Source organism: Oryctolagus cuniculus, chromosome 10, assembly GCF_051225735.1.
Source record: "Oryctolagus cuniculus isolate XC-2025 breed Fujian yellow rabbit chromosome 10, ASM5122573v1, whole genome shotgun sequence".
In the NCBI taxonomy this organism is placed as follows: Eukaryota; Metazoa; Chordata; class Mammalia; order Lagomorpha; family Leporidae; genus Oryctolagus; species Oryctolagus cuniculus.
Genome location: NC_142876.1, coordinates 71,523,215 through 71,550,171, shown reverse-complemented (window position 1 = coordinate 71,550,171; position 26,957 = coordinate 71,523,215). Strand labels below are relative to the sequence as shown.

At 40.6% G+C, this 26,957-nt stretch overlaps 1 long non-coding RNA gene across 1 annotated transcript in view; it reads left to right on the top strand.

Moving 5' to 3' along the window:
- LOC149123815 (uncharacterized) overlaps positions 1-26,957 on the top strand; it is a 127,861-nt gene that overhangs the window by 5,420 nt on the left and 95,484 nt on the right. The window contains exon 2 of the long non-coding RNA XR_016214170.1: positions 982-1,108. This is a non-coding gene — a long non-coding RNA (uncharacterized LOC149123815). The remainder of the gene's footprint in view (positions 1-981; positions 1,109-26,957) is intronic.

The window sequence follows — 26,957 nt, the reverse complement described above, 5'->3', positions numbered from 1 at the left end:
TCCTGTAGTTGCCACACATGATTTCTCAAGGGGTCCTGAAACAAGGTCCACAGGTTAGAGAGACTTTATGAGACCCAGAGTTACGTGGTGAGCAAATGCATCCAGTGGAACACTGTCATGCTGGAGTACTCGTACCAAGAGAGATGCACCCTGTATGTTGGGTATTGAAGGATGGCATTTGTATGTTTCTCCTGCACCCTGGGTGTGATAGAGGACTTAGGAGCCCCTTCTTGGAGGCTTAGTGTCTTAGTGGCCTAAAGCAGTGTTTGAATTTAAGCTGGAACTAACATGGATTGAAAATGTTAATGTGGTCCTCTATCTAGTACCCCAAATTTGTTGACCTCAGAATAAAAACCACGTGCTTCCAGCAAGAGAGAAGTTTGCATGTTTATCTTCAAATATGGAAGTCAAATATTGAATAATGGCCCTTGTGCTGGAGAGTCAGGGAGAGGGGCAAGCACTGAGTGTGCAGTCCACAGAAACACACCAGGGAATTAGCAAGAGCCTGCAATTGGGGAGGATGCTTGCTTTAGACTGGAGCATGGAGGAGATTCTCCTTGGGTGAGTGAGACGAGCTCCTTGGTCCCTCAGCTGTGATTCCAAGTCCAGTTGATGGGTTTTTAAAAATACTTTTGGAGTGTTTTCTTTTACAGTATATTAAAATGTTGGGGAAAAGTGCCCAGCACTTTTATGTGTGGAATTTCTTTCGCTTGACACTAGTTCATGTGTTAGTGAGTGCCTTTAGAGTGATCATTCTTTAAAACTAATTAATGTCTGGAAACATTTCACTTCTCTTTAAAAATAAGAGGCACAGCCAGTTTTCTACAAGACAGGAAATTAGGGAGGTTAATCAGTTTTTGTTTGTTTCTTTTAGCTGTCAGAGGTCAGGTGTGCAGAGACTTTCTGAGCTTGGGTGACTCATAAGAGGAAGTGAAATGTTAGGAGTGACTTTCACCCCTCATTTTTCACTTTGTCATGCAGTTTCAGCTACTGCCAGGCCCAGGCACAGTGCTTCGGTGTTATTGCCTTGCCACAGCTCAAAGTCCATTCCAAGAGGCCTACTGAATATTTTGCAGGAATGACCAAGTCTGAAAAGCAGATGCAAAAGGTAAGAAGTGGGGGAATTCTTTTTTCTCTGGGAAGCTGAGGTTGTATACCTAAGTATATTCAGCTGGAATTCCTTCTATAATGTTTTCAGAATTAGATAAAAGTGTATTGATGGGGAGCCAGTAGTCACTGCAGGTCTCTCTAGAGGAGTGATTACTTGTTTGAACTGTGAATGTCTGTCTTCTGGTGTAAAATCAGATCATGTCTGCTTCAGATTCATGGATTTTCTGATCCGGAAGTGGCAGGCTGAGATTATCTCAGTGACACTGCAATTGGTTTAACATAACCTAATTGCCAAAGGCCAAGATATCTCAGGAGTGCCAGCTGCTCCAGGAAACATTAGGGCAGCATCTCACAAGTGGGTGATAACGTTGCTCCTCAGGTGACTTCTGTCACTGAAGATGTTTTCAGTTGTTACAGCTCAGATGAGGGTGCTACTGGCATCTACTGGGGTGAGGACATTGATGCTACTGCCCACCTAACAGTGCACAAACCAGGCCTGCCTCCAACAAAGAATCGTCCAAAATGTCAGTGAAGGTGAGACTGAGAAAGTGTGCGTTGGAGTATTTTTTTTTATTTGACAGAGTTTTAGACAGTGAGAGAGAGAGAAACAGAGAGAAAGGTCTTCCTTCCATTGGTTCACTCCCCAAATCACTGCTATGGCCGGCACTGTGCCAATCTGAAGCCAGGAGTCAGGTGCTTCTACCTGGTCTCTCATGCAGGTGCAGGGGCCCAAGCACCTGGGCCATCTTCCACTGCCCTCCTGGGCACAGCAGAGAGCTGGACTGGAAGAGGAGCAACCAGGACTAGAACCTGGCGCCCATATGGGATGCTGGCGCCACAGCGGAGGATTAATCAAGTGAGCCACAGCACTGGCCCCGTGCTTCTGTTAATTGTTAAAGCATTTCTAGTTTTCTGGGCAGATGAATTCTTCCTTTTCATTTTGGTACTTTCCATGCCTATTGATGTAGTTAGGTAGTTCTTTTGCCCAAATATAACTAGTGGTAAAATTTGTATTTATTACATAATTGATTTATTTTTGAAATTGTGAACATCAAAGTTCATCCACATACTTTTTTCCCTTTTATATTTTTTACTTTTAAACTTTTTAACATTTTTCAACATTCCTTTCATATGTAGGTTGTGCATACCCGTATATTACTTTTTCTTAAACAGTGGTACAAAATGAGGGATTCATGATAATGATTATAATATGGGGAAAGAGGTATGTTGTAAGGTACATTGTATACTTCAATGAAGCATTATTTGTAACAACAACAAATGATATGACATCCATACAGTTTTTGCACTCACTATATATTCCACAAATATAATTTTCTCCTTCTAAGTCTGGCTTATTTCACTTAACATAATGATCTCTCCATATCCAATTAATTGAAATCACCATGTGAAAGATATACCTACACTCCTGTGTTTTATATCAGCCCAATTCAAAATTGGAAAATAGGAAGTCAATCAAAATATCTATCAACTGATGACTGGATCCAGAGTACGTGTGGGTGTGTGTTCGTGTGTGTGTGTGTATGTGTGTGTGTATGTGTATGCTGCATTAAATTTTAATAGCTCCAGTTAAAAAAAGTAACATCTTGAGATTTGCAACAAAGTGAATAGAACTGACAATTTGAATTTAATTGTATATTTCAACATGACTTGTTAGGATTTTTGTAAGAAGTATTGCATAATGAAGTAAGAACGTAGGCTTTGGTGTTAGATTTCCTGGGTATGAATCTCAGCTCTGCATTTTTTCATTTGGTGACTTTGGCAAGGGAATTAATTACTGTATATTCTTCCTGAATGGAGATAAAAAGAATTTTGACTTCACTGGATTGTTAAGAATAATGACAGAGCATATACTCAGAGCCCTGAACCTGGTTCTTAGCTCATGATAAACATTAACATTAAACAGCAGTGATTTATTTGTGGTGCTGTTACTAAGGGAATTTGGACACGTGGAATAATGGTTTGTGAAAGCTGTTATTGTGCTCATGTCCATATCACAGGCATGGATAGAAGTTCTTCAGAAGAGGCAGCAGGGAAAAGCACTTATGATGGATGCCATTAAAAAAAGATGTCACAAAGGTCAGTGTATCTGCTAAGTATTTAGTGAAAACAGGTACCAGGTGCTGTAGACTTCACTTGGAAATGTAGTGCTTTGATGCCTTCCTAAGTGATTTGGAACTATTGGACCTAATTTTCGGGATTGGACCTAAGGTGTGCCTACTAAAGTGAATTTAGTAAATATTAGTCTTATTTTGAAATTTAAACTTTTATTTTTAAAATGAAATGTTGCTTATCAAAGTACTTCTTCACTCATGGGCTTCTCTGATGAACTTAATTTCCTGGAGAGGTCAGAATTCAATCACATGGACATTTAGGCAGGAGCTAAAGCCCAGCAGATGAAGGAGGGGTGAGAAGTGGTTTTGTGTAGTTCTATAAAGTGTGGTGGACCAACAGCTTTTGATTGACCTGGGAAACCTCCATCATGGTGACTTTTTTTTTCTGCCAGGCAAAGTTAGACAGTGAGAGAGAGACAGAGAGAAAGGTTTTCTTTCTGTTGGTTCACTCCCCTAATGGCCGCTATGGCCGGCGCTACGCTGATCTGAAGCCAGGAGCTGGGTACTTCCTCCTGGTCTCCCATGCGGGTGAAGGGACCCAAGCACTTGGGCCATCCTCCACTGCCCTCCCAGACCACAGCAGAGAGCTGGACGGGAAGAGGAGCAACCGGGACTAGTACCCGGCACCCCAACCAGGACTAGAACATGGGTTGCCGGTGCCGCAGGCTGAGGATTAGCCAAGTGAGCCATGGCACCGGCCATTATCATGGTGTCCTCTAAGTGGAGACTCAGGTGCAACTGCTGCTTGTGGCCAAAGCTGAGACTGCCAAGTCGTGCGTCTTTCTACTACCTATCAGTCTTTGATAATTAAAGTAGGGTAATTGAAGTGTTTGATACGGTATGAATGTTTAGCCATTGTGTGATTCTGTGTCATACAGTTTGATGGTTAAGGGTACACAGGAAGAAGGTAGCTTTGAGCAGGGCACATTGCCTCTCTAAGCCTTAGGGACCCTGTCTACTACAGTGAGGAAATGGGGTGTACTTCATGAAATATTGGCCCTTACTGTTCTTAGTCCTCTTCCCTATGTTCCTGCACACCAGGCCTGTGTGGGCAAGGGGGTTCATAATTTCCATACAATACACTGTTGTGAGGGAGACATTGAGGGCATTATGTGGAAGCACACTGAAGAATACTGAACACAATGCATGTGACTTCCTAGCAGAGGGTCCCACCTGAGCATGGTCTGATGCATGAGTAAGAATTAATCACAGTAGTAAACAAGCCACGTTCAGGAAGATGGGAAAAATGAGTGAGCCGATGGTAAAAAATGTGAATCATCAGATATTTGCGAGAGGAACAGTGAGTATTTGGCATCCTTCAAGTCCAGTTTGAAGCAAGGACTGGTGACACATTACTGGGAGCCCAATTGATATATTTGTCAGTTGAAGAGCTTGAGCTAGGCAGTGGGGAAATACTGTATGTTATACTCAGAATATACACTCAGAATAGTGAACAGGTAATGTTTGTATTTTGAAAAGATGATGGTGGTGCTTGTGTAATTGAATGATTTCAGAAAAGCAGAGATACTGAAGAGCAGACTGTTAGAAGTGTCCTGATGAGCAGTGATGAGCACCTGAGAGAGGTCATGAGCTAGGGAAGAGAAAATGGATTGAAGAAATAGTTAAGAAGCCAAATGAAAAGCATTCAATAGTGGAAATGGATATAAGGAGTTAAAGACATCTGGCTATGTAGCATCAGCCTTATTTAGCGTGCATGTGAGGGAAAACAGTCTAGGAAAGGACATGTGCTATGTGATGTTGGATAGACTGAATTTGAGATATTCAAGTTGGCTGGGAGTATCCATCCATTCAGTATCCATTGAATGTGAACTGCATGTATGTGTTCTTGAAAGGAATGGAATAGGCTGATTTAGTCAAATTCTGTTAAAAAAATAGAATGCTTTCTAAAGATACCAGAAAACCACATGATACATGTAACTCGTTTCCTCCCTCTTGTTTCATTACTGTCCTAGTCATTAAAACCATAGCTATATCCCAGCTGGAGCTTTATTAGAGAAAAACGTATAACTATGGATGGGATTTGGGGTGATACTCTGTATTTCTGTAGTGTCAGTTGTAATGTTTCCCTTTTCATCTCTGATTCCACTTCTTTGAATCTTCTTTCTTAGTTTTGTTAAGGATTTGTTTTGTTCATCTTTTCAAAGAACCACCTATTTGTTCATTCGCTTCTCTTACAATATTCTTCATTTCAGCTATGATTTTTAATATTTATTTCCTTCTAGTAATTTTGGGTTTGGTTTTCTTATGTTTCCTCTTTCCTTGAGTTTTAGTGATTCTTCTAAATAAACAAATGTGTTGCTAATTTAATATTTTCTTTATTTTATTTTATTTTTATTTTTATTTGACAGAGTTAGATAGTGAGAGAGACAGAGAGAAAGGTCTTCCTTCCATTGGTTCACTCCCCAAATGGCCACTACAGCTGGTGCTGTGCCAATCCAAAGCCAGGAGCCAGGTGCTTCTTCCTGGTCTCCCATGCGGGTGCAGGGACCTAAGCACCTGGGCCATCCTCCACTGCCCTCCCGGGCCACAGCAGAGAACTGGACTGGAATTTCTTTCTTTTTTTGTGAAGGCACTGATGGCTAAAACTTTCCTTTTAGTTCTGCTTGTTCAATAACCCATCAACTATAATGTGTTGTATTTACATTATTATTCACTTCACAACATGTTTAAATTTCCCCTTTGACCATTTTTGATCAGAAGAGACTGTTTAATTTTACTGTATTAATATGGATTACAGTTTTCTTTGTTAATGATTTCCAATGTTACTGGATTGTGTCCAGAAAACATATTGATATAATCTCTGTTATATAAAATATATTTAGACTTTTGTGTGAACTCTCATTTATTCTATCCTGGGGAAAGTTCCATGAGCTGTAAAAAGAATATGTATTCTGTAATTATTTAACTGTTTTATTTTTCCTTTTTTGGAAAGTTTCATTTATTTGAAAGGCAGAGTTAGAGACAGAACATGAGACATCTTCCATCCACTGCTTCATTCCCCTAGTGGATTCAAAGGCTGGAGGGTGGGCTAGGTGGAAGCCAGAAGCCTGAAATCCTATCCCAGTCTTTCATGTGGGTGACAGAGGTCCAAGCATTTGTTCCATCTTTTACTGCTTTCCACAGGGAGTTGAATAAAAAATGGAGCAGTCAGCAGTTAAACCAGCACTCACACGAGATGCTAGTGGTATCCCAGGTGGCAGCTTAACTTGCTGTGCTACAGTGCCAGCCTCTGTTCCACAACTGTGTGATTGCATGTTTTACACAAGTCTGTCAAATCCCATTGTTCGAGAGTGCAGTTTAAATCTGTTTGTTGATTTTCTGTATTGATTAACTGTCCACTTGCTAAAGTAGGATAATAAAGTGTCCTACTCTTGGAGCCTATGATTTTATGAGTTTCAATGTTGCTTTATATATTTTATACACTGTCATGCTCCAAGACAGAGGGGGTATGTGTGGGTGGGTGGGTGGGTGGTTATTTCCTCTTGCTGGATTAGTCCCTTTACATTCGGTAGAGTCTTTCCTTTTCTCTTTTTTATGCTTTTTTTTTTGACAGGCAGAATTAGACAGTGAGAGAGAGAGAGAGACAGAGAGAAAGGTCTTCCTTCCGTTGGTTCACCCCCCAAATGGCTGCTACAGCTGGCGCACTGTGCCGATCCGAGGCCAGGAGCCAGGTGCTTCCTCCTGGTCTCCCATGCGGGTGCAGGGCCCAAGCACCTGGGCCATCCTCCACTGCCTTCCCAGGCCACAGCAGAGAGCTGGACTGTAAGAGGAGCAACTGGGACAGAACTGGTGCCCCAACCGGGACTAGAACCTGGGATGCCAGCCCCACAGGTGGAGGATTAGTCAAGTGAGCTGTGGCGCTGGCCTTTTTTATGCTTTTGAAATTATTTTCTTATTGATTTTCATTTTATTTGAAATTTAAAGAGAGAATCAGACAGAGGTCTCCTACCCACTGGTTCACCCGTCAAATGCCCAGAACAGCCAAGGCTGGGCCAGGCTTAAGCAGGGAGCAAGGTACAAAATCTGAGTCTCTACATAGGTCACATGGACCCAAGTAACCAAGCCATCATGTTCTGACTCCCAGAATGTGCACCTGCAGGATGCTGTAAGTGGAAGGGGAATTGGAACTGGAACCAAAGTCAGACACTGTGATTTGGGATATGGAAGTCACATCCAGAAGCATGAAAGGCCAGCTACTCCCCTGGGTAGTACTTATAATGTCCTAGGCACTGCCCTACTAAGTTTCTATAGGTTGTTTCATCTAGTCATCACAGCAAACGTTCCTATTTAGATGTCATTATACCCATTTTCAGAGAAACTGAGGCTAAGATAAGTTAAGTTCGTACATGTAGAAAGAGGTTTAGCTGGGACTTGAACCCAAGCTAGCTGCAGAGCTACAAGGTCACATTGAAACTCAGCATGGGGGGCAGCAGGGGTCCACGGGACTACAAAAGCAGCAAGAAGGAAGCAGTGCCCAATTCTGCCTAGCGGGGAGTGGTATGGTAAACATCAGTTATTTGGGATTCTGAAAGATTCAGGAGGCTCCTGAGCTGGGACTTATAGGACATCCCTAGTGACTATGCGACTTCCTGGAGCGACAGGGACTGCAGAAAGAACAGTAAGTATAGACATACAGAGTGCACAATCTTAGTGCCTTGGAGCTAAAGAAGTTGAAATGCAGCTGAAGAACAAGGTGTTCAACTTGATAGCACACACTAAATATATGAAATAGCTTAAAACACAAAAGTTAAAAGAAAAACAATAAAACAAAAATTCTATAGCAAACTATGGATGAAAAGTTGTTTTATAACTTTCAGTGTTGAAGATTTTCTTATGTAATGAACAAAACCCAGAAACCATAATGAAAAAAGGGCAACAAGTTAAAGGGAAAGGCACTTCTGATGACACACATAAATAGAGTTAGAAGACAAGTGTGAGAGAAACTTCAAATTGTATACTCCAAATTCTGTATTTTTTCCTTAGTAACAGGAGCCCTATATGATTTGTGATGGTCATTTCCTGGGCTGCCTTGTGGTTACTTGTCACACTTCAAATATAATCCAGAGAGTGCTACTGTCAACATTCCCATTTGATAAGATAAGGGAACAAAACTCAAGGATATTAAGTGATGCATCCACCCCCTGCCCCAACACACATAAACACATGAATCACCTGGAAATCTCTCTTGGGCAGCCTGTGTGCACTCACCTTTTTAAGTCAGCACTTCTTATTTGCTGTGTTCCAGGCTCTCTTCTAAGCATTTTCAAATGCTATCTCATATAATCCTGACACCAACCGTATTAGGTTATAATAGGTTAGATTATAATTTTATTTTACAATAGGAAACTGAGTCATAAAATTGCTTAGTAGCTTACCTGAAGCCACACAGCTAGTAATAAGTAGCCAGAATTCAAATCCAGAAAAGTCCTATTTTCTGCTGTGTTCTCTCAGTCACTTCCCATGTTGTCTCTGTGCCTCCTGCTATTTACTAAGTGACGGAAGCTTTCTTATGTTGGCTCTGATCCCTCCAGGTATTTTACCATCCACGTCTATCTCTGTATGATTTACTCTGGGCAGCAGAGTGCAATTCTGAAATCTGCCTGGGAGACTAGGCACATGGTAGTGAGATGTCAGAGCTTGGGACCAGTGAGTGCTCCTGTGCCTTTCCCTCTAAGGAGACCCTCCTGGCCTCAGAGGCTTGCCAAAGCGTTGAGACAGGAAGGTCTGGTTCCTCCACTCATCTTTCATCAAATATGTGGTGAGCACAAAAAACTGTGCCAGGGTACATAGAGCTCTGAGTGAGACAGCCATGGTCCCTGCTGCCTGAAGTCAGAATCTAGATGGAGTCAAAATGACAGGATAGCTCAGTAAATCCAAGAGTGATAGTGACCCATGTTATATTTAAAGTAATAGGCAACCAGGTGAGTGACGGGAAGATCTGCTGCTGGATGCAGCATGTGATAGAATGCAAGTTTGGAGGCCAAGCAGGAAGCAGCCTTAGGGACAGGCAAAGGGAAAAAAAAAAAAAACACCCCATAGCTACCAAGAAGAAAGGCCCTGGGACATGAGCAAGTCAATAGCATGACAGGAGGCAAAAGGTTGTAAAAAATCGGGCCAGTGCTGTGGCTCATCTGATTAATCCTTCACCTGCAGCACCAGGTGCACTGGGCACTGGGCACTCTATGGGCACTGGGTTCTAGTCCCAGTTGCTCCTCTTCCAGTCCAGCTCTCTGCTGTGGCCTAGGAGGGCAGTGGAGGATGGCCCAGGTGCTTGGGCCTTGCACCCACATGGGAGACCAGGAGAAAGCACCTGGCTCCTGGCTTCAGATCGGTGCAGTGCCAGCCATAGCGGCCATTTGGGGGGCGAACTGACGGAAGACCTTTCTCTCTCTCTCTCTCTCTCTCTCTCTCTGTCTATAACTCTGTCAAATAAATTTAAAAAAATCTGATCAAATCCTTCTTACTGAAATAATAATGGTTGCCAGTGTGTGTAACTCCTACAAGTTTGCACTGGAGAGAAGCAGTTTGATAATGAATGAACCTGGTGTTATAGTCAGATCTTCCTGGCCACTACCAGCTTCTCTGTGTTTAAATTCTTTGTGCCTCCCATTGCACTCTTCTTCATTGGAGGAAAATGTCCATCTCGGCAGGATGACTGGGCATGTAATGAAGGAATGTGAATCAAGGGCTGTGCATGATCTTAATATAATGCAGATAACAGTAAACTCCTTGGCTCTGAAGCCCCTAACCACCTGTTACATCCCTTATGGTCCCAAATACCAGTTTGCATCCTTGCTGAAACTAGGAGAGTCCCCTCTGGATAATATCATTTTTAAAGTATGTTTTCATTTTTACTTCAAAGGAAGAGAAAAGGAGAGGGAGAGGGAGATACCTTCCGTCCACTGGTTCACTTTCCAAATGAACACAACTGCCAAAGGTGGTCTAAGCCAAAGCTAGGAGCCACAAATTCTATCCAGATATTGCTCGTAGGTGGCAGGGGCCCAAGTACTCATGACATCCTCTGCTATTTGCTAGACACATTAGCAGCAGGGAGCTGGATCAACATCCAAGACTCAAAAACATGCTCCAGTATGGGATGTGAGCATTATATGTGGTGGCTTAGCTCTCTGGGCCACAACACCAGCCACCAGATAACATCGTACTTCCTTTGATTGGGTTCTTTTATGCTCTGTATTTTCCCTTCACTATTTATGAGACCCTCCCTTCCAAACTTCATACCCACGTTTATACATAGAAACTACATCCTCTCTCTACCTAATTCTACCCTAAGACAGTAGAGAGGAAGAAGCGTGGCATTCCGGGAAGGACACCTCAGTTCATTCATCACCAGGCGTGGCCCCCTCTCTCACTGTACTGTGACCCTCTCCGACTAATTTCAGTCCCTCTCTCACTGTGCTGTGACCCTGTCGGACTACTTTCAATCCTTGGATCAATCTAGTGTTTCTCCTCACTGTGCTTTTCCATATAACTTACCTGATGTGCTGTGCCTCAACCTGTGATCACTTCCTCCGAGATGACCTCCTAGTCTCTGCTCCCTGACGTGAACCTGTTTTGTATGTTGTTGGCACATGTACCTTATTCCCTATTTACTAGTCAGTTTACAATTATTGGTCTTTTCTTTCATATAGTACAAGATTCTCCTACCCAGCTTCATCCCAGTGACTGTCACATGGTACTATACTAAATGATGTTAACTGAGCACCAGGTTACAGATACTGTACTAAGCACCTGAATTATTTTATTTTTTTTAACTTTTATTTAATGAATATAAATTTCCAAAGTACAGCTTATGGATTACAGTGGCTCCCCCTCCATAACTTCCCTCCCACCCGCAACCCTCCCCTTTCCCTCTCCCTCCCCCCTTCCATTTCACATCAAGATTCATTTTCAATTCTCTTTATATACAGAAGATCAGTTTAGCATACATTAAGTAAAGATTTCAACAGTTTGCACCCACATAGAAACACAAAGTGAACAATACTGTTTGAGTACTAGTTATAGCATTAAATCACAATGTACAGTACATTAAGGACAGAGATCCTACATGAGGAGTAAGTGCACAGTGACTCCTGTTGTTGACTTAACAAATTGACACTCTTGTTTATGGCATCAGTAATCACCCTAGGATCTATTCATGTGTTGCCAAGGCTATGGAAGCCTTTTGAGTTCACCAACTCTGATCATATTTAGACAAGGTCATAGTCAAAGTGGAGGTTCTCTCCTCCCTTCAGAGAAAGGTACCTCCTTCTTTGATGACCTGTTCTTTTCAGTGGGAGCTCACTCGCGAGAAGATCTTTCATTTAGGTATTGTTTTTTTCCCCAGAGTGTTTTGGCTTTCCATGCCTGTAATACTCTCATGGGCTTTTCAGCCAGATCCGCGTGCCCTAAGGGCTGATTCTGAAGCCAGGGTGCTATTTAGGACATCTCCATTCTATGAGTCTGCTGTGTATCCTGCTTCCCATGTTGAATCAGTCTCTCCCTTTTTTATTCTATCAGCTAGTATTGGCAGACACTAGTCTTGTTTATGTGATCCCTTTGGCTCTTAGTCCTATCATTATGATCAATTGTGAACAGAAATTGATCACTGGGACTAGTGAGATGGCATTGGTACATGCCACCTTGATGGGATTGAATTGGAATCCCCTGGTATGTTTCTAACTCTACCGTTTGAGGTAAGTCAGCTTGAGCATGTCCCGAATTGCACATCTCTTCCCTCTCTTATTCCCATTCTTATATTTAACAGCAATCATTTTTCAGTTAAGTTTCAACACTTAAGAATAACTGTGTATTGATTACAGTATTCAACCAAAAGTATTAAGTAGAACAAACAAAAAAAATACTAAGAAGGATAACGTATTAAGTTGTTCATCAACAGTCAGGGCAAGGGCTGATCAAGTCACCGTTTCTCATAGTGCTCATTTCACTTTAACAGGTTTCCTTTTTGGTGCTCAGTTAGTTGTCCCCGATCAGGGAGAACATATGGTATTTGTCCATTTGGGACTGGTTTATTTCACACAGCATAATGCTTTCCAAATTCCTAACAGGGATCACTTTTCAGTTAAAATTTAAACACCTAAGAATAATTGTGTGTTAATTACAGAGTTCAACCAATAGCACTAGAACAATAAAGAAATACTAAAATGGATAAAGTATTACATTGTACATCAACAGTCAGACAAGAGCTGATCAAGTCACTGTTTCTTATAGTGTCTATTTCACTTCAGCAAGTTTCCCCTTTGGTGCTCAGTTAGTTGTTGCCGATCAGGGAGACCATATGATATTTGTCCCTTTGGGACTGGCTTAGTTCACTCAGCATGATGTTTTCCAGATTCCTCCCTTCAATAGACATTTTTCAAAAGAGGAAATCCAAATGGCCAACAGGCACATGAAAAAATGTTCAAGGTCACTAGCAATCAGGGAAATGCAAATCAAAAGCACAATGAGGTTTCACCTCACCCCGGTTAGAATGGCTCACATACAGAAATCTACCAACAACAGATGCTGGCGAGGATGTGGGGAAAAAGGGACACTAACCCACTGTTGGTGGGAAAGCAAACTGGTGAAGCCACTATGGAAATCAGTCTGGAGATTCCTCAGAAACCTGAATATAACCCTACCGTTCGACCCAGCCATCCCACTCCTTGGAATTTACCCAAAGGAGTTTAAATTGATAAAGAAAAAAGCGGTCTGCACCCTAATGTTTATTGCAGCACAATTCACATTTTGTTGCAAATGACTGGGTTTCATTGTTTTTGACTGCTGTATAGTATTCGATAGAGTACATGTCCCATAATTTCTTTATCCAGTCTACTGTTGATGGGCATTTGGGTTGGTTCCAGGTCTTAGCTATTGTGAATTGAGCTGCAATAAACATTAATGTGCAGACAGCTTTTTGTTTGCCAATTTCATTTGCTTTGGGTAAATTCCAAGGAGTGGGATGGCTGGGTCAAATGGTAGGGTTATCTTCAGGTTTCTGAGGAATCTCCAGACTGACTTTCCATAGTAGCATCACCAGTTTGCATTCCCAACAACAGTGGGTTAGTGTCCCTTTTTCCCCACATCCTCTCCAGCATCGGTTGTTGGTAGATTTCTGAATGTGAGGAATTGTAACTGGGGTGAGGTAAAACCTCATTGTGGTTTTGATTTGCATTTCCCTAATTGCTAGTGATCTTGAACATTTTTTCATGTGTCTGTTGGCCATTTGGATTTCCTCTTTTGAAAAATGTCTATTTTTTATTTATTTTTTTAACTTTTATTTAATGAATATAAATTTCCAAAGTACGACTTATGGATTACAATGGCTTCCCCCCCATACCGTCCCTCCCACCCGCAACCCTCCCCTTTCCCACTACCTCTCCCTTTTCATTCACATCAAGATTCATTTTCGATTCTATTAATATACAGAAGATCAGCTTAGTATACATTAAGTAAAGATTTCAACAGTTTGCTCCCATACGGAAACAAAAAGTGAAAAATAATAGATGATTTTTAAAATGATGATGAAATCAGATCAGACATATTGTCATGTTTAATCCCAGTGAGAGTCAAGTTGGGAATTGATAATTTCTTTTTTTTTAACAGAAGATTAGTTTAGTATACATTAAGTAAAGATTTCAACAGTTTGCAACCCCATAGAAACACAAAGTGAAATATACTGTTTGAGTACTCGTTATAGCATTAAATCTCAATGTACAGCACATTAAGGACAGAGATCCTACATGAGGAGTAAGTGCACAGTGACATCTGTTGTTGACTTTACAAATTGACACTCCTGTTTATGGCATCAGTAATCTCCATATGCTCCAGGCATGAGTTTCCAAGGCTATGGAAGCCCCTTGAGTTCTCCGATTCTTATCTTGTTTAGACAAGGTCATAGTCAAAGTGGAGGTTCTCTCCTCCCTTCAGAGAAAGGTACCTCCTTCTTTGAAGACCTGTTCTTTCCACTGGGATCTCATTCACAGAGATCTTTCATTAGGGTCTTTTTTTTTTCCAGAGTGTCTTGGCTTTCCATGCCTGAAATACTCTCATGGGCTTTTCAGCCAGATCCGAATGGCTTTAGGGCTGATTCTGAGGCCAGAGTGCTGTTTAGGACATCTGCCATTCTATGAGTTTGCTGAGTATCTCGCTTCCCATGTTGGATCACTCTCCCCTTTATTTATTCTATCGGTTAGTGTTAGCAGGTACTAGACTTGTTTATGTGCTCCCTTTGCCTCTTAGTCCTTTCATTATGATCAATTGTGAACTGAAATTGATCTCTTGGAATAGTGATATGGCATTGGTACATGCCACCTTGATGGGATTGAATTGGAATCCCCTGGTATGTTTCTAACTCTACCATTTGGGGCAAGTCAGCTTGAGCATGTCCCAAATTATACATCTCTTCCCTCTCTTGTTCCCACTCTTATGTTTAACAGGGGTCACATTTCAGTTAATTTTCAACACTTAAGAATAACTGTGTATTAATTGCAGAATTAAACCAGTCATATTAAGTAGAACAGACAAAAAAAAACTACTAAGAGGGATAATGTATTAAGTTGTTCATTAACAGTCAGGACAAGGGCTGATCAAGTCACCGTTTCTCATAGTATCCATTTCACTTCAGGAGGTTTCATTTTTGGTGTTCAGTCAGTTGTCACCAATCAGGGAGAACATATGGTATTTGTCCCTTTGGGACTGGCTTACTTCACTCAGCATGATGTGTTCCAGATTCCTCCATTTTGTTGCAAATGACTGGATTTCTTTGTTTCTTACTGCGGTATAGTATTCTAAAGCGTACATATCCCATAATTTCTTTATCCAGTCTACCGTTGATGGGCATTTAGGTTGGTTCCAGGTCTTGGCTATTGTGAATTGTGCTGCGATAAACATTAGGGTGCAGACCGCTTTTTTGTTTGCCAATTTAAATTCCTTTGGGTAAATTCCAAGGAGTGGGATGGCTGGGTCGAACGGTAGGGTTATCTTCAGGTTTCTGAGGAATCTCCAGACTGACTTCCATAGTGGCTTGACCAGTTTGCATTCCCACCAACAGTGGGTTAGTGTCCCTTTTTCCCCACATCCTCTCCAGCATCGGTTGTTGGTAGATTTCTGTATGTGAGCCATACTAACCGGGGTGAGGTGAAACCTCATTGTGGTTTTGATTTGCTTTTCCCTGATTGCTAGTGATCTTGAACATTTTTTCATGTGTCTGTAGGCAGGCCATTTGGATTTCCTCTTTTGAAAAATGTCTATTGAGGTCCTTGGCCCATCTCTTAAGTGGGTTGTTTGTTTTGTTGTTGTGGAGTTTCTTGATCTCTTTTTGGATTCTGGTTATTAACCCTTTATCTGTTGCATAGTTTGCAAATATTTTTTCCCATTCTATCGGTTGTCTCTTCACTCTCCTGACTGTTTCTTTTGCAGTACAGAAACTTCTCAATTTGATGCAATCCCAATAGTTGATTTTGGCTTTGACTGCCTGTGCCTCCCGGGTCTTTTCCAGAAACTCTTTGCCTGTGCCAATATCTTGAAGGGTTTCTCCAATGTTCTCTAATAACTTGATGGTGTCAGGTCGTAGATTTAGGTCTTTAATTCATGCTGAGTGAATTTTTGTGTAAGGTGTAAGGTAGGGGTCTTGCTTCATGCTTCTGCACATGGAAATCCAGTTTTCCCAGCAGCATTTATTGAATAGACTGTCCTTACTCCAGGAATTGGTTTTAGATCCTTGATCAAATATAATTTGGCTGTAAATGTTTGGGTTGATTTCTGGTGTTTCAATTCTGTTCCATTGGTCTATCCATCTGTTTCTGTACCAGTACCATGCTGTTTTGATAACAACTGCCCTGTAGTATGTCCTGAAATCTGGTATTGAGATGCCTCCAGCTTTGTTTTTGTTGTACAAGATTGCTTTAGCTATTCGAGGTCTCTTGTGTCTCCATATGAATTTCAGCATCATTTTGTCTAGATCTGAGAAGAATGTCTTTGGTATCCTGATTGGAATTGCATTGAATCTATAAATTGCTTTTGGGAAATGTACATTTTGATGATGTTGATTCTTCCAATCCATGAGCATAGCAGATTTTCCCATTTTTTGGTATCCTCTTCTATTTCTTTCTTTAAGATTTTGTAATTCTCATCGTTAAGTTTATTCCAAGGTATTTGATTGTTTTTGTAGCTATTGTGAATGGGATTGATTGATTGATCTTAGCAGTTCTTTCTCAGCCGTGGCATTGCTTGTATATAAAAAGGCTGTTGATTTTTTTGTGTGTGTGCATTGATTTCATATCCTGCCACTTTGCCAAACTCCTCTATGAGTTCCAATAGTCTCTTAGTAGAGTTCTTTGGATCCTGTAAGTAAAGAATCATATCGTCTGCAAAGAGGGATAGTTTGACTTCTTCCTTCTCAATTTGTATTCCTTTAATTTCTTTTTCGTGTCTGATGGCTCTGGCTAAAACTTCCAGAACTATGTTAAATAGCAGTGGTGAGAGTGGGCATCCCTGTCTGGTGCCAGATTTCAGTGGAATAGGATGCTGGCCGTGGGTTTTTCATAAATTGCTTTGATTATATTGAGGAATGTTCCTTCTATCCCCAATTTACTTAGAGTTTTCATCATGAAAGGGTGTTCAATTTTATCGAATGCTTTCTCTGCATCTATTGAGATAATCATATGTTTTTTCTTTTGCAGTCTGTTAATGTGGTGTATCACATTGATTGATTTGCGAATGTTGAACCATCCCTGCATACCAGGGATGAATCCCACTTGGTCTGGGTGGATGATTTTCCTGATGTGTTGTTGTATTCTATTGGTGAGAATTTTATTGAGGATTTTTGTATCTATATTCATCAGGGATATTGATCTATAATTTTCTTTCAGTGCTGCATCTTTCTCTGGCTTAGGGATTAAGGTGATGCTGGCTTCATAGAAAGAATTTGGGAGGATTCCCTCTTTTTCGATTGTTCTGAATAGTTTGAGAAGAAATAGGATTAGTTCTTTAAGTGTCTGGTAGAATTCAGCAGTGAATCCATCTGGTCCTGGACTTTTCTTTGTTGGGAGGGCCTTTATTACTGTTTCAATTTCTGTTTCAGTTATGGGTCTATTTATGTTTTCTATGTCTTCCTGGTTCAATTTTGGTACCTTGCATGTGTCCAGGAATCTATCCATTTCTGGTAGATTTTCCTGTTTGCTGGCATACAGGTCCTTGTAGTAATTTCTGATGATTCTTTTTATTTCTGTGGTGTCTGTTGTTACGTTTCCTTTTTCATCTCTGATTTTATTGATTTGGGTCTTTTCTTTTTTTAGTTAGTTGGGCCAATGTGGTGTCAATTTTGTTTATTTTTTCAAAAAACCAGCTTCTCGTTTGGCTGATTTTTTTGTAGTTTTTTTTTTTTTTTTGGATTCAATCCTGTTGATTTCTTCTCTGATTTTAATTATTTCTCTTCTCCTACTAGATTTGGGTTTGGTTTGCTGCAGTTTTCCTAGGTCCTTGAGATGCGCTGAAAGCTCATTTATTTGGTGTCTTTCCAATTTCTTGATATAGGCACCTATTGCTATAAATTTGCCTCTCAATACTGCTTTTGCTGTATCCCAGAAGTTTTGATATGTTGTGTTGTTATTTTCATTTACTTCCAGAAAGTTTCTGATTTCTCTTTTGATTTCTTGAATGACCCAGTGTTCATTCAAGAGCATGTTGTTCAGTCTCCATGTGTACGCATACTTTCTGGGGTTTCCTGAGTTGCTAATTTCCCGCTTCATTCCGCTGTGGTCTGAGAAGCTGCATGGTATGATTCTAATTCTTTTAAATTTGTTGAGACTTGCTTTATGGCCTAGTACGTGATCAATCCTAGAGAAGGTTCCATGCACTGCTGAGAAGAATGTAACGTCTTTAGATGTAGGATTGAAAGTTCTGTAGATATCTGTTAGATCCATTTGGGCAATAGTGTCGATTAAATCTGCTGTTTCCTTGTTGATCTTCTGTCCGGATGATCTGTCTATTTCTGAGAGTGGAGTATTGAAGTCCCCCAGTACTATTGTATTGGAATCTAAATCTCCCTTTAAGTCCCTTAACATATCTTTTAAATAGACCGGTGCCCTGTAATTAGGTGCATATACATTTATAATAGTTACATCTTCTGTTGAATTGAACCCTTAATCATTATATAGTGCCCCTCTTTGTCTCTCTTAACAGTTTTTGTATTAAAGTTTATTTTGTCTGATATTAATATGGCTATACCTGCCTTTTTTTGGTTTCTGTTGGCATGGAATATCTTTTTCCAACCTTTCACTTTCAGTCTGCATGCCTCTTTGTTAGAGAGATGTGTTTCTTGTAGGCAACAAATAGTTGGGTTGTGTTCTTTGAGCCAGTCAGCCAATCGGTGTCTTTTAACTGTAGAATTCAGACCATTAATGTTTAATGTGACTATTGGTATGCAGTGACTTTGCCCTGCCATTTTCCCGGAAATATTTTCTAGTATATGCTTTGAGCTTCCCATGCTCTTTTACTGGTAGGTGTTCTTCCTTTCCCTTCTTTCATATTGATGGCCGTGTTTCTGTGTTTCTGAGTGTAGCACATCTTTAAGTATCTTTTGCAGGGCCGGACGAGTGGCCACAAATTCTTTCAATTTCTGTTTGCTATGAAAGGTCTTTATTTCACCTTCATTCACAAATGAGAGCTCAGCAGGATATAATATTCTGGGCTGGCAATTTTTCTCTCTTAGCACCTGTGCTATGTCTCGCCATTCCCTCCTAGCCTGTAGTGTTTCTGATGAGAAGTCTGCTGTGAGTCTGATTGGAGAACTTCTGAGGGTAATCTGACATTTCTCTCTTGCACATTTTAGGATCTTTTCTTTATGTTTCACTGTGAAGAGTTTAATTGCAACGTGTCGTGGTGAGGCTCTCTTTTGGTCATGTTTATTGGGGGTTCTATGAGCTTCCTGTACTAGGATGTCTCTGTCCTTCTCCAAATCTTGAAAGTTCTCTGCTAGTATCTCACTAAAAAGGCCTTCTAATCCTTTCTCTCTCTCCATGCCTTCAGGAACTCCTAGAACTCGAATAATCGAATGTTGGTTCTTTTAATAGTATCCTGTAGATTCCCAACAATATTTTTTAGATTTGTAATTTCCTCTTCTTTTCTTTGGTTTGACTGTATGTTTTCCTGTGCTCTATCTTCTAAGTCCGATATTCTCTCTTCTGCTTCACCCATTCTGTTTTTAAGGCTTTCTAATGTGTTTGTCATTTGATCTATTGAGCTCTTCATTTCATTTTGATTTCTCTTCACTATCACACTTTCCTGTTCTGCTAGTTTCTGTGTTGCATTTTGATTCTTCCTTAAAATTTCATTTTCACGAGAGAGATTTTCAATCTTGTCCAGTAAGGATTTCTGTAGTTCAAGGATTTGCTTTTGAAAACTTCTAAATGATCTTATCATAAATTTTTTGAAATCTGTATCTTGCATTTCTTCTATCTCATCATCTTCATAATCTTGGCTTGGGGTGTTTTGTTTATTTGGAGGCATCATAGTGTCATTGTTGATGTTGTTCCCTCGATTTCTGTGTTTGTTGCTTGGCATAGTTAATTCTTCTTTCATCACTGTGCGGTTTTTTTTTATTTTATTTTATACTATGTCTGTGTTAATTGGACTGCCTGCTGTTGGAGGAGCCTTGGAGGCTTGAGATGGGTGTGGCCTGAGAGCTCTGCTTGGTTCTTCCAGGTTAGGGGTGTGCAAAGGTGACACCCTCAGGTTATGCATGGTAAATCTCTCTCTTTTTATTTATTTATTTATTTATTTATTTTATTCAGGGGGTAAGTAATACCGCACGGTACGGCTGTGCAGAATTGATGGTATTTAGCTTCCAATCTCTGGCTTCTACCCAAAGAGTCTGTGCAGGCTCTGTTTCTCCTCTGGACTCCCACTGGGTTGCCTAGGCTACTGAATTGTAGTGACTCAGTTCCTTAGCTCTCCCCTGTTGTTATGTAAATTCAGAGAGGGGGCCTGCTCTTTGTCTCTTGCAAACTCTTGGAAACTCTTGCAAGCCTTGCTGCCTTGCAACCTTTGCAAGGTTGTCGGAGAGAGAAACCCCCCCACCTTTTTTTTTCCTCCGGTAGTGAGTCTGGTGCACTTTCCGGCTCCCCTCTAGATTCTGACCCCCGTTTCCCCACCAATGTCTCGGGTTATTGAGCTCACCTCCCCTTCCAGCGCCGATGTGTGTGGGTTGTTTGTTTTGATGTTGTGGAGTTTCTTGATTTCTTTGTAGATTCTGGTTATCAACACTTTATCTGTTGGATATTTTGGAAATATTTTTTCCCATTCTGTCAGTTGCCTCTTCATTTTCCTGACTGTGTCTTTTGCAGTACAGAAACTTCTCAATTTGATGCAATCCCAATTGTTAATTTTGGTTTTAACTGCCTGTGCTTCTGGGGTATTTTCCACTAAGTCTTTGCCGGTAGCTATATCTTACAGGGATTTTCCAGTGCTCCCTAATAATTTGATGGTGTCAGGTCGTAGATTTAAGTCTTTTATCCATGTTGAGTGAATTTTTGTGTACGGTGAAAGGTAGGGGTCTTGCTTCATGATTCTGCATGTGGAAATCCAATTTTCCCAGCACCATTTATTGAATAGACTGTCCTTATTCCAGGGATTTGTTTTGGATCCTTGATCAAATATGAGTTGGCTGTAGATGTTTGCATTGATTTCTGGCGTGTCTATTCTGTTCCATTGGTCTATCCATCTGTTTCTGTACCAGTACCATGCTGTTTTGATAACAACTGCCCTGTAGTATGTCCTGAAATCTGGTATTGTGATGCCTCTGGCTTTGTTTTTGTTGTACAAGATTGCTTTAGCTATTCGAGGTCTCTTGTGCCTCCATATGAATTTCAGCATCATTTTTTCCAGATCTGAGAAGAATGTCTTTGGTATCTTGATTGGTATTGCATTGAATTTATAAATTGCTTTTGGGAGAATGGACATTTTGATGATATTGATTCTTCCAATCCATGACCATGGAAGATTTTTCCATTTTTTTGGTATCTTCTTCTATTTCTTTCTTTAAGGTTTTGTAATTTTAATCATATAGATCTTTAACATTCTTGGTTAAGTTTATTCCAAGGTATTTGATTGTTTTTGTGGCTGTCGTGAATGGGATTGATCTTAGAAGTTCTTTCTCAGCTGTGGTGTTGCCTGTGTATACAAAGGCTGTTGATTTTTTTGTATTGATTTTATATCCTGCTACTTTGCCAAACTCTTCTATGATTTCCAGTGGTCTCTTCCTAGAGTTCTTTGGATCCCCTAAGTAAAGAATCATATCATCTGCAAAGAGGGATAGTTTGAGTTCTTCCTTCCTAATTTGTATCCCTTTAATTTCTTTTTCTTGCCTAATAGCTCTGGCTAGAGTTTCCAGAACTATATTGAATAGCAGTGGTGAGAGTGGGCATCCCTGTCTGGTACCAGATCTCAGTGGAAATGTTTCCAACTTTTCCCCATTCAATAGGATGTTGGCCGTGGGTTTTTCATAGATTGCTTTGATTATATTGAGGAATGTTCCTTCCATACCCAGTTTGCTTAGAGTTTTCATCATGAAAGGGTGTTGTATTTTATCAAATGCCTTCTCAGCGTCTATTGAAATAATCATATTGTTTTTATTCTGCAGTCTGTTAATGTGGTGTATCACATTGATTGATTTGCAAATGTTGAACCATCCCTGCATACCAGGGATAAATCCCACTTGGTCTGGGTGGATGATCTTTCGGATGTGTTGTTGCATTCTATTGGCCAGAATTTTATTGAGGATTTTTGTATCTATGTTCATCATTGATATTGGTCTGTAATTCTCTTTCAATGCTGCATTTTTTTCCAGCTTGGGAATTAAGGTGATGCTGGCTTCATAGAAAGAATTTGGGAGGATTCCCACTTTTTCGATTGTTCTGAATAGTTTGAGAATAATTGGAATCAGTTCTTCTTTAAATGTCTGATATTATTCAGCAGTGAATCCGTCTGGTCCTGGGCTTTTCTTTGTTGGGAGGGCCTTTATTACTGTATCAATTTCTGTCTCAGCTATGGTTCTGTTTATATTTTCTATGTCTTCCTGGTTCAATTTAGGTAGGTTGCATGTGTCCAGGAATCTATCCATTTCTGATAGGTTTTCCTGTTTGCTGGCATACAGGTCCTTGTAGTAATTTCTGATGATTCTTTTTATTTCTGTGGTGTCTGTTGTTACATTTCCTTTTTCATCTCTGATTTTATTGATTTGGGTCTTTTCTTTTTTTAGTTAGTTGGGCCAATGGGGTGTCAATTTTGTTTATTTTTTCAAAAAACCAGCTTCTCGCTTGGCTGATTTTTTGTAATTTTTTCTTTTTTTTTTTTGGATTCAAACCTGTTGATTTCTTCTCTGATTTTAATTTCTCTTCTGCTACCAGATTTGGGTTTGGTTTGCTGCAGATTTTCTAGATCCTTGAGATGCAGTGAAAGCTCATCTATTTGGTGCCATTCCAATTTCTTGATGTAGGCACCTATTGATATAGACTTTCTTCTTAACACTGCTTTTGCTGTATCCCATAAGTTTTGGTATGTTGTGCTGTTATCCTCATTTACTTCCAGAAAATTTTTGATTTCTCTTTTAATTTCTTCTATGGCCCATTGTTCGTTCAGGAGCATGTTGTTCAGTCTCCATGTGTTTGCATATGCTCTAGGGATTCCTGAGTTGCTAATTTCCAGATTCATTCCTTTATGGTCTGAGAAGCTGCATTGTATGATTCTAATTCTTTTGAATTTGCTGAGACTTGCTTTATGGCCTAGTAGGTGGTCAATCCTAGAGAAGGTTCCATGTACTGCTGAGAAGAATATAAAATCTTTAGCTGTAGGATTGAAAGTTCTGTAGATATTTGTTAGATCCATTTGGGCAATAGTGTCGTTTAAATCTTTGTTGATCTTCTGTCCTGTTGATCTGTCTCTTTCTGAGAGCAGAGTATTGAAGTCCCTCAGTACTATTGTATTGGGGTCTAAGTCTCCCTTTAAGTCCCTTAACAAGTCTTTTAAATAAACTGGTGCCCTGTAATTAGGTGCATATACATTGATAATTGTTATATCTTCTTGTTGAATTGATCCCTTAATCATTATATAGTGCCCCTCTTTGTCTCTCCTAACAGTTTTTGGGGTACAGTTTATGTTGTCCGATATTAAGATTGCTACGCCCGCTCTTTTTTCATTTCTGTTGGCATGATATATCTATTTCCATTCTTTCACTTTCAGTCGGTATGGATATTTATTGGAAAGATGTGTTTCTTGTAAGCAGCAAATAGATGGGTTTTGTTCCTTAACCCAATCAGCCAATCTGTGTCTTTTAACTGGACAGTTCAGGCCATTAACATTCAGTGTGACTATTGATAAGTAGTAGCTTTGCCCTGCCATTTGCCAAAGATATTTTCTGATATATGCTTTGAATTCCCTGTGATCTTTTGCTGTGAGGTTTCCTTCGTTTGCCTTCTTTCATATTGATGACCGTGTTTCTGTGTTTCTGTGTGCAACACATCTTTAAGCATCTTTTGCTGGGCTGGACGAGTGGCGGCAAATTCTTTTCAATTTCTGTTTGTTGTGAAAGGTCTTTATTTCATCTTCATTCACAAATGAGAGCTTAACAGGATATAATATTCTGGGCTGCAGTTTTTCTCTTTTAGTACCTGGGCTATATCTCGCCATTCCCTCCTAGCTTGTAGGGTTTCTGATGAGAACTCAGCTGTGAGTCTGATTGGAGATCCTCTGAGGGTAATCTGACGTTTCTCTCTTGCACATTTTAGGATCTTTTCTTTATGTTTCACTGTGGTGAGTTCAATTACCACGTGTCGTGGTGAGGCTCTCTTTTGGTCATGTTTATTAGGGGTTCTATGAGCTTCCTGTACTAGGATGTCTCTGTCTTTCTCCAAACCTGGGAAATTTTCTGCTAATATCTCACTAAAAAGGCCTTCTAATCCTTTCTCTCTCTCCATGCCTTCAGGAACTCCTAGAACCCGAATGTTGTTTTTTTTAATAGTATCCTGAAGATTCCCGACAATATGTTTTAGATTTCTAATTTCCTCTTCTTTTCTTTGGTTTGACTGCATATTTTCCTGTGCTCTGTCTTCTAAGTCTGATATTCTCTCTTCTGCTTCACCCATTCTGTTTTTAAGGCTCTCTAATGTGTTTTTCATTTGATCTATTGAATTCTTCATTTCATTATGATTTCTTGTCACTATCACAGTTTTATTTTCTACTAGTTGTTTCATTTAATTTTGATTCCTCCTTAATATTTCATTTTCGCGAGAGAGATTTTCTATCTTGTCCATTAAGTATTTCTGTATTTCGAGAATTTGTTTTTGAGAACTTCTTAATGTTCTTATCAATTTTTTGAGATCCACTTCTTGCATTTCTTCTATCTCATCATCTTCATAATCTTGAATTGGGGTGTCTATTTCACTTGGGGGCGTCATAGTGTCTTCTTTGTTCTTGTTACCTCGGCTTTTGAGTTTGTTTGGCATATTTGAGATATTATTTGTTTTTTTTCTCATTCTACTGTGACTGTAGATTAAGAGGACTGTTTGCTTTTGCTGGATCCTTAGAGGCTGTGATGGGTGTGGCCAGAGAGCTCTGGTTCTACAGGGTTAAGGGTGTGCCAAAGGTGATTCACCCTAATTGTTCTCTTGCTTGCTTTCTCTCTCTCTCTCTCTCTCTCTTTTTTTTTTTTTTTTTGACTCAGTTGGGAAGTAAGTCCACACAGTTGAGTGGAATTGAGAGTAGTTGATGTATGAAATCTGGCCCCTGTGGGTATTCGTTTGCTTACCAGAGTCAGGTTTTTCTGCTTGGCTAATGAGGGGCACCCGCTTTACATATGCAAAATTGCATGCACCGCTTTACTTAGGTAAAATGGCGCCTGCCCTTTGTCTTGCTTGGCTTTGTAAGGTGAATGGAGAGAGAGGCTAAATGTCCATGCCGTTTCCCCTTATTTATTCAATTTTTTTTCTCTCCTCCAGCTAGCCTGGTGAACTTTCCCCAATGGGGTTTCAGGCCTCCTTCTCTGCAGGCTCTTTCTGCCTTTCCCTGCCAATGTCTCGGGTTACAGAGAGGTTTTTTTCTCACCTCCCTTTCCAGCGCTGGCATGCAGACTCTGTAGCTCTGGCGGGTCCAGCAGCTCCAGCGGCTCCAGCAGCTCCAGCAGCTCCAGCAGCTCCCGCGGCTCGGTTTCCACGCGGTGGGTGACCTTGCTCTCCCTGTAGGTCCTCCGAGTCACAGCCACTAGATTCGGAAGAGTTTCCTCTGCAATTTTTCCCTGATCCTTTTCCTGAGGCTACTGTAACTCCACTTTTATTAAACTATCTTTTCCCGGACTATCGGTGTGTGCCCTCACTATTCCACCATCTTGGCTCCGCCCCTGCTTTTTGTTTCGCGCTTGAATTATTTTCAATTCTCATAATGTCTTTTATTCTTAGGTTCCAAATCTGTTCAAAGTGACAAGTTAATGAGTTACAGAACTAGGATATGATTTCAGCAATTTTGATTTCAGAACCTGTGCTTATAAAATCAACATCTCAATTTTTGATGAATGAATGAATGTCATTTTATGGCCATTAGGAACTTGCCTGTCAACATGGGAGTTAATAAATTGGAAGTAACAGGGTATCTGTGGCTTCCGAACTTGGTTACTACGTGTCCAGTTTCCAGCATCATCAAAGTACAGAACTCTGATGTCTGCTGGTAGCCACACTAGCCCCCCTCCCACAAAAAAAAGATGCTTCTGTTGCTCTATCCTCTATCTCACTGAGATTTCAAGGCTGAGGAGAATGCTATCTGCACGTATTTTAGGTTATTGTGACAAGATATGAGCTCTTGTGTTTGTGTGAGCTAGAGAAAAATAGCATGACAGTACACACTGAAACACTAGCTCTCTTCCTTCTCTAAGACTCACCTTAATGCACCCACAATTAATCATTACCTTCTGGCCCATGATAGGTCTTGAACTGGTTGTCATGGAACCAAGCTGAGTAAGGCTCTCCAAACCCCCAGTCTGGAGAGGCACTATCCACTCTGGTGCCTGCAGAGGTTATTTGAATGATTGGAATGGACCAACCTTCAATAATTGGACATTCATTTGTTTTCCTGAAATTAGTGAATGGGAGCTCATAAGAAACTAGCTTAGCTGGCAGGCGCCGCAGCTCACTAGGCTAATCCTCTGCCTGCAGCGCCAGCACTCCAGGCTCTAGTCCCGGTTGGGGCACCGGTTATGTTTCAGTTGTTCCTCTTCCAGTCCATCTCTCTGCTGTGGCCCGGGAGTGCAGTGGAGGATGGCCCAGGTGCTTGGGCCCTGCACCCGCATGGGAGACCAGGAGGAAGCACCTGGCTCCTGGCTTCAGATTGATGCAGTGCACCGACCTTAGTGGCCACTTGGGGGGTGAACCAATGGAAAAAGGAAGACCTTTCTCTCACTGTCTAACTCTGCCTGTAAAAAAAAAAAAAAAAAAAAAAAGTAAACTAGCTTTGCTATTCAGCAAAATGATGACATTGCAGTTGCTCTGTGAACCAGTCTGTGTGGACCAGAGTTGAGGAGACAGAAGTTGAAGAAATTTCTGGAAGAAGGAACAGTGTTTTTGGAGGTAATTGAGTGGGGAATATCATGATATACTAATGAAATTCTGCTTATTTAGAAATGGCAGAGTGAAAGGGGTAGCTGTGGAAGAACTT